This window comes from Mytilus californianus, unplaced genomic scaffold (genome assembly GCF_021869535.1).
Source record: "Mytilus californianus isolate M0D057914Y unplaced genomic scaffold, xbMytCali1.0.p SCAF_7, whole genome shotgun sequence".
Classification (NCBI taxonomy): domain Eukaryota; kingdom Metazoa; phylum Mollusca; class Bivalvia; order Mytilida; family Mytilidae; genus Mytilus; species Mytilus californianus.
Genome location: NW_026262723.1, coordinates 67,533,882 through 67,541,869, shown reverse-complemented (window position 1 = coordinate 67,541,869; position 7,988 = coordinate 67,533,882). Strand labels below are relative to the sequence as shown.

At 32.9% G+C, this 7,988-nt stretch overlaps 1 long non-coding RNA gene across 3 annotated transcripts in view; it reads right to left on the bottom strand.

The window, feature by feature from the left end:
• Positions 1–2,660: 2,660 nt before the first annotated feature.
• Positions 2,661–7,988, bottom strand: part of LOC127708626 (uncharacterized) — a 55,833-nt gene continuing 50,505 nt past the window's right edge. For all 3 annotated transcript variants that reach the window (XR_007985328.1, XR_007985327.1, XR_007985329.1), the window contains exon 3: positions 2,661–6,043. This is a non-coding gene — a long non-coding RNA (uncharacterized LOC127708626). The remainder of the gene's footprint in view (positions 6,044–7,988) is intronic.

Below are 7,988 nucleotides of genomic sequence, written 5' to 3'. Positions count from 1 at the left end.
CATGTCATATAATCACGCAGAAGAACCATTGATGATAGATCTTTGGCGTCTGTTAAATTCATTTATAAATGTCTTGACTAAGTGGGAATTTGACACATGTCTATATATGAGGACCATACTTTTAACCCATAGATGTCTTAAACTCACCTGACCCTACAAGCTTCTCTCATCACTTGATGTTTCGTCTCCGGTCTGTCTTCTGACATAAAAATTTTTTCCAATCTACATGATCTGAAGCAAGTTAGCCATTTGAAACAAAGCGTAACTGCAATCATTCTTAGAGTCTTAGTTTCAAAATGGAGTCTTTAACCATAAGAGATGATTAAAATATCACAAACTACATTATATGTTGGGGAGGGGGATTGTTTTAACGACTTGTATGGATTATTAACTTGATAATACTTTAATTACAAGTACTAATAACACAGATAATTTATAAAAAAGCATAAAACAGAGATGAAAAAAATGCTACATATTAAGATCTTTTTTCTGCAAACTGAAACTAATCACAGATTGAATCCAGAATCTATGATAAACACAACTATTTTCTGTTTTCCTGTCAACTGACATCTCATAATTACCATACATCTGACCTAGCTCACAAACTACCAGAACATGTCCTCATCGTGGTCATTTGAAAATAAAGTTTATGATGAAGAGTGACTGAAATCATTACGTCATAAGTTCTACTTGTCATTGAGAATATGTTTGGCATTTTATTGGTGAACTTGTTTTCTCGGTAACAGATCCCCACTTATCAACTTTAAGTCTTATCATTCATTTGAAATTAACGGTGTTTTTGCTGGTTATGACTTTGGAATTGCATGGCAGAGTGATTACTGCACAACAAAAGACGATTACACTGCCAACACCTGGTTCGTCCTTGTTTCGAAAATAATGCCATTCTGACTAACAGCAGCCCTATTGTTGTTTACCTCCTTGTATTTTGGTAAATGGTGGATAGATCACTAACTATCATACCACATTACCTTATTTGTATGCCCCCTCCATTAAGTGTTACACTTTCCGTCTGTACGTACGTCCAAAATTGGTTTCCGTTCTCCAACTTTAGTTTGCCTCAACCAAATGTTTTATCGGAAACTTATACACAATGCTTATTACCACAAAACACAGACCAAGTTCGAATTTGGGTTGCGTCACTTTTACCGTTCTTGAGTTATGTCCCTTTATAGCGTTATATGCAAGCGGTGGCATCATCGGTGTCCCATGGACACATTCTCAATTTATTTTTTCTATATATTTCATTCTTAGCTGTTTGTAACTTGTGTTTTTTTTTACGATATTTAAATTGAAATCTATATGCAACCTTCATTTTGTGCAAGCCATAAGCTTTCAAACACCTTAATACGCTGAACAACCTTTCAGTGGTAAAGCTTGCCACTGGAATAAGCAGCACCATGAATATTGTGTAACTATGCAAGGATAAATGGATTTTTTTTCACCAAGTGTGCTATGCAATAGTTGCTGACATATAATCACAAGACGTAAAGTCAGAGAAAATGACAGCTTATCATTACTTTATTTTGTTGGCTGATGGATATCTGCCCTATTTCAATGTTGATGTTGACACCTTTAAATTTAATCTACTAAAAACAACGCCTGATTCCTTGGATACTCTGATCTTTAGATTGTTCGCATCGACCTCCAACTAACGTCACACCATAGGTCCATAGGCACTTACTCGTCTCTGAAAAAATACCTATAAACTTTAATATACTAAAGTAGAGAGGTATTTTTTTTTCAAGTGCCTGTGCATAAATCGCATACATACGGATCTTAATAAAGTCAAATAAATGTCTCGCAGGACAACAATGATGTACCAGCGGTTTTGTTTAGCTTATTTTGACAAAATGGTACCAAACTAACTACTACTAGCGACGGGGAATTATATATAATAACCCGTTCCGTAAATGTTTAAAACAAAAAACAATAAATGGGGAATGTGTCTATGGGACACAGATGATGCCCCCACTTGCATGTAATGTTATAAAGGATCATAACTCAAGAACTGTAAAAGTGACGCTACCCAAATTTGTACTTGATCTGAGTTTTGTGATAATAAGCATTGTTTATAAGTTTCTTAACATTTAGTTGAGGCAAACTTAAGTTAGAGAACGGAAACGAACAAATTCAGCAATTTTTCCATTTGTAAACGGACATAACTCTAGAACAGTAAAAGTGACGCCACCAAAATTCGAACTTGATCTGTGTTTTGTGGTAATAAGCATTGTGTATAAGTTTCATAACATTTGGTTGAGGCAAACACAAGTTAGAGAACGGAAACGAAAAATTCTGCAATTTTTTCCATTTGTAATGGGGCATAACTCTAGAACGGTAAAAGAGACGCCACCAAAATTTAAACTTGATCTGTGTTTTGTGGTAATAAGCATTGTGTATAAGTTTCATAACATTTGGTTGAGGCAAACTAAAGTTAGAGAATGGAAACCAATTTTGGGACAGACGGATAAGGGTAAAACTTAATGCCCCCTCCACTACGGCGGGGGCATAAAAATACACATATTTTTTTCATATAAAAAACTGTCAAATTGTAACTAAACTAATGCTGCTTAATAGTAGCTAATCTTTAGAGGACACCACAGATAGCGGCATTGGTAAGTACTAGATAAATAACACATGTGTTGATTTATTTTTTGCAAGCTTTTATTTGGTTTAAAAGTGAGTGTAACATTTAAAATCCACGTGTTAAGATCACATTAACTAATAAAAAAAACTTGCATTTTAACATACTAGTAACATATAATAAAGTATATGGTCTAATAAATTACAAGACAATAATGGCGTTTTTATATTTTTACATTTTCATTACAATCATAACAATAAAGATTAACAACTACATCAAAGGACACTATTACTATCACATTAAAACAGACAAAACATTTTATTCAAATACTGCAATAGGTGGCCTGGGTATACTGCATTTGTTCAAATCTTTATTGGAGCACACGTATACATATATAGTTACCGTCAATGACATGAATGACCTTTTCGTTAACTCAATCTGATCTAAATAGATATAAGATTTGGTATGAGTGCCAATGAGACAACTCTCCATCCAAGTCACAATTTGTAAAAGTAAACCATTATAGGTCAAAGTACGACCTTCAACACGGAGCCTTCAAAGAATATAAACACGACAACATAAAGCCAGTCGATTAATAAACCACTAGACGGCTTTTTTCTTTACATTTATTTGCTAATCGACCTATTTTCTTACAGGTTTTTGTTTATAATGTTGTTAAATAAATAAGAGTCAAAACGAATGTAAAACTTATTTTTCAAAGTATTTTGTTTATTTTGTTTATTCAAGAAAAATATATCTCAAAACTGAATAATGAGTCTTTGTCCGTGACGTTTTGTTTGATTCCTTTTGTCCCGTGCCTTTTTGTCTTGCAGTCAATATATTAACGACTATCAATTTCATCTGTGAGATATAAATACTCTTACACAAACAACAAAAACATGTGGCGGATCTGTACTGTACATGTACAATGTGACCAATAATGAAAATCAAATATAGCAATTTATTATAACTCTAACAATGTTTCTACAACCTTTTAAATAAGTTAATACATAAAGTAAGTGCAATTATAATACAATATATTTGATAAACATCTTCTTAATTAACGGGGCCTCGGTGGCCAAGTTGCCTAAACTAGATATCATTGAGATGGGAGCCATCTCTGTGGGCCCCGCTGTGAATAATGTGGTAACAAATTTGTATCTTTATCATTGGACATGGGGTTGTCAACTGAAACCAGTTTTTGACCTTGACCTTTGACCTAAGAAGTTGTACATACATTATGACACACCCTCTGGTGTTGGTTTATATACATATCAAGTATAAACTTTGAAATCATAACGGTTCTCAAGATATAGAGCGGACACGATCTTTACCATAGGACATGGGGTTGTCAACTAAAAACAAAGTTTTTGACCTTGACCTTTGATCTAGGAAGTTGTACATACATTATGACACACCCTCTGGTGTTGGTTTATATACATATCAAGTATAAACTTTGAAATCATAACGGTTCTCAAGATATAGAGCGGACACGATCTTTACCATAGGACATGGGGTTGTCAACTAAAACCAAAGTTTTGACCTTGACCTTCGACCTAGGAAGTTGTACATAAATTATGACACACCCTCTGGTGTTGGTTTATATACATATCAAGTATAAACTTTGAAATCATAACGGTTCTCAAGATATAGAGCGGACACGATCTTTACCATAGGACATGGGGTTGTCAACTAAAACCAAAGTTTTTGACCTTGACCTTTGACCTAGGAAGTTGCACATATATGTCAAGTATAAACTTTGAAATCATAACGGTTCTCTAGATATAGAGCGGACACAATTTGTTAAGGACGGACGGACGGACGGACAGATGGGCAGACAGACGGACGGACGGACAGACTGATCACTATAGGGCGTCCGCCATTCGGCGGGGCCCTAATAATTCTTTACTCTAAAAAAATTAACTAGTCTGTGAACACTGAGGTTGTGAGTTCGAATCCCGCACGTGGCAGGTGCGTTCGATTCCAATCTTAATTGACTAGGATTGTCAGTTTTCCTGTGGACGTTGGTTCTCTCCGGCTTTTCTCCACCGATAAAAAACTGACAGCCTCGCCAATAGTGCTGAATGTGGCGTTAAACACAAACAATCAATCAATCTTCTTAACGTTCTGATTGAATAACGACACAGTAAGCAATGGATCTACCAAGGAAGCATCATTATTATCATTTTGGTGAATGAACAATATCCCAGAATTCTTAGATTTTAAAACGTTGTCACTACGAATAGCTAAGGTACCTGGAAAAGAAATGTTATGCACATATTGTAAGTACTTCAATCTTTAAAAATAAAATTGGTCGTATATAGTAAAACAAATGTATCACGATTAAGCTCTGCATGGCAATGGTATACAATAAGCAAATTGCACAGAAGTAATGTAAATGAAAAATATATACTAATACTAATAATAACATCCAAGATAATTACAATAAGTAATCAAATTAAAAATCACAATCATCCTCTTTTGTAGGTATAAGGCATCATGTGACTTTTGTGCTTTGTCACAACTTAAAGACTCAAGCAATATTGGAAGACTTTTGGGTGGAAATGAGAGGTAGTTTTCTTCCTTATGAATGCGTACATGCAAATTATATAAAATGAACGACGATGCGAGCGACATGAAGTTGACTAGAATTATGACAGACTATTCGTGTTGTATGAGTATTTACGTATTATCTTTTGGTAAAGCTCACGAATTATCACGACGAAAAATCCAATTTATATTCAACAAGTTGGTACCACTCGCCCAAACTGGTTATAATAAGTTAATAACCCATCCCATCTATAGGATCTAATATCCCAAATGGGATATAAATTTACAATGCGAAAAATCTAAATTTGGATTGCATCAAAATATTTAGATCAATAATCGTAACTTCAGGAAATGGCTATTCAAGGAAGTGGATAATTTTCTTGTTTGATCATCTGAAAACAACAATTTTCCTTAAGTACATGTACCAATCTTTTATAAACAGTCAGATATTCAGGAAAGTTGCTCACAAAAAGTTATTGCCTTTTAACTGATTAATTACACTTTGCAATATATTCCGCAAAATAAAAAATATTTTTTTTGGAAATTTGGTGTGTTATATCCAAAAAGGGTTATTAATTTATTAAATTTCATTTCGGCGAGTGGACCCAATCTGTTTATAAACATAAATTATTTCGCCAACTAGACTTGTTTGCGGAATATTCTTTGTTGACGAAATAATTTTCTTAATAATTACTCCATGATCACAAATTATGCTTCAATTCTTATCACTTCAGCTGTCGCCTATAAAACACCACTTCCATACAAAGCAATTATTAAGATTATAAGTGCTATTGCAGTTACTAGAATGCAGACGAGAATATAAGTCATCCTTTTAGACTTCTTTTTAGCTTTCTTCCGAGTTTTTACTGCAAGCTTTTTAAATTCGGCAGTCTGCAAAAGAATAAAATTAAATCAAATATTGTCATATTCAAAGAAAAATCGATTTCAAGTAGTCATAGTCAAACGAATAAAAAATACTGGGAGTAGTCGGTAGTGGTGATAATACTGTAGGCGCTGAGGGTGGGGATAATTTTAAATCCAAAATTAATAATTGATTGAGTGTTGTTCGTTTAATTCCAGGTGACAAATATGCCATGCATATTCAGGCCTAGAACAAATTATACAATACTTCGCCAAACAAAGGTTAGTAAAGCCCCGCAAATCAGAAGTGTGTACCGATGTGTTATATTTTTACAGGTGTCTTTAGTAACATGGTGCAATACGAATTGTAACGCGTTTAAAAATACAATTGAAAATATATACATATATAAATTACCAAGAAATTTGTTTATCCAACGCAATCATAGGTTTGAACGTTGTTTTCAATTTATACTTGTTTATATTATTTCGTTTTGGCTTGTATTATATTTGCCTTCGGGTTTATATGATCCGTTCATCCTATTTTGACTCTTTCAAAATTAAAGAGTCTATCCTAAATTGAGGTAAATTATATGGCCTTCCAAATACCGTTTCGATTCCTAACATCACTGAAGAGACATTAATTGTCGAAATCCGGATATGGTGTACTAATTTTTGCACCTTTTGTTTGCGGTATACCATCTTTTCCGCAAGTTTATTGTTTTCTGTTTGGTAATAAATTAATAATAAGATCTATTTTGTTACATCTTGTGATCCGTTTATTTGGCAATCGGCAATGGCAGTCAGCAGGGTTTAAGAACATATATTTATTCAAGATAAAAAGGCATGAATTTGACAGATACATAATATTACAAAGACACAGATACAGCACTAGACATAGTTTATAGACACTAAAATGATATACATGTTTACTAAAAATTTTAATTTAAAAAATAAAATTATGAAAATTTTCATGATATTTTGATATGAATAGACTAGATTAAATAATGAGTGAAATTTAAATTGACTAGATTTTCACTGTAGCATAATATCTTAGGATGACCCACAAAAGTTATTTAAACTTATTTCCAGTGGGGTCCTTTTATAATGAGACTTCCAGTTTACACCAAGAGTTGACACATAGGAAATACAAGCACAAATCATTTAGAATTTATCACAGATATATGGTAAAAGCCCCAGTATAATTAATAAAAAACAAATTCACTATTAAAGATGGATTTAAATTTATCCATCAAAAACTTTTTCACTTGTACTTTAAAATTATATTTTTTAGAGCAACTTTTAATCATGTTCAGTAACGAATTCCAGTCTTTTATTCCATTATAAAAGAAAGTGGTGGATTCACACCCTTTGATTCCTGGTATATAGAAGTTTTTACTACTAGATCTTGTATTGAAAGATGTTTTATTTTTAACAAAATTAGTATGTAAATAATTTGGGCATATATTGTTAAAAATGTTGAAAACACGATTGAGTCTTAGTTGTTTGACTCTATTTCTAATATTTAAAAAGCCCAATTTCTTAAATTCAATATATGTCACACTCTTTCTGGGATGTAATTGCAGAATAAATCTCACAATCTTATTTTGTGCCACTGGAAGTTTATTCTTCATTTGTTTTGATATACCTTCATACCAGCATGCACATGCATAGTCAAAATGACATTGAATTAGAGAAGAGCACAATGTTTTCCTAGATTGAAAATTTAGACACTCTTTGTTTCTATATAAAAATTTAAGCCTTTGATCGACTTTTTTCACTATAGAGTTGACAATAAAATCACCAGTTAGAAACTGATCAATTATTATTCCCAAATATTTTACAAAAGTTTTATATTAATACCATTACAGGAGATAGCAAAATCACCCAATTAAAGACCGAAGTTTTCGACCAGGACCAAAAATTATACTCTCCGTCTTTCCCAAATGTAGGGACAACTTATTGTCAGTTAACCAAT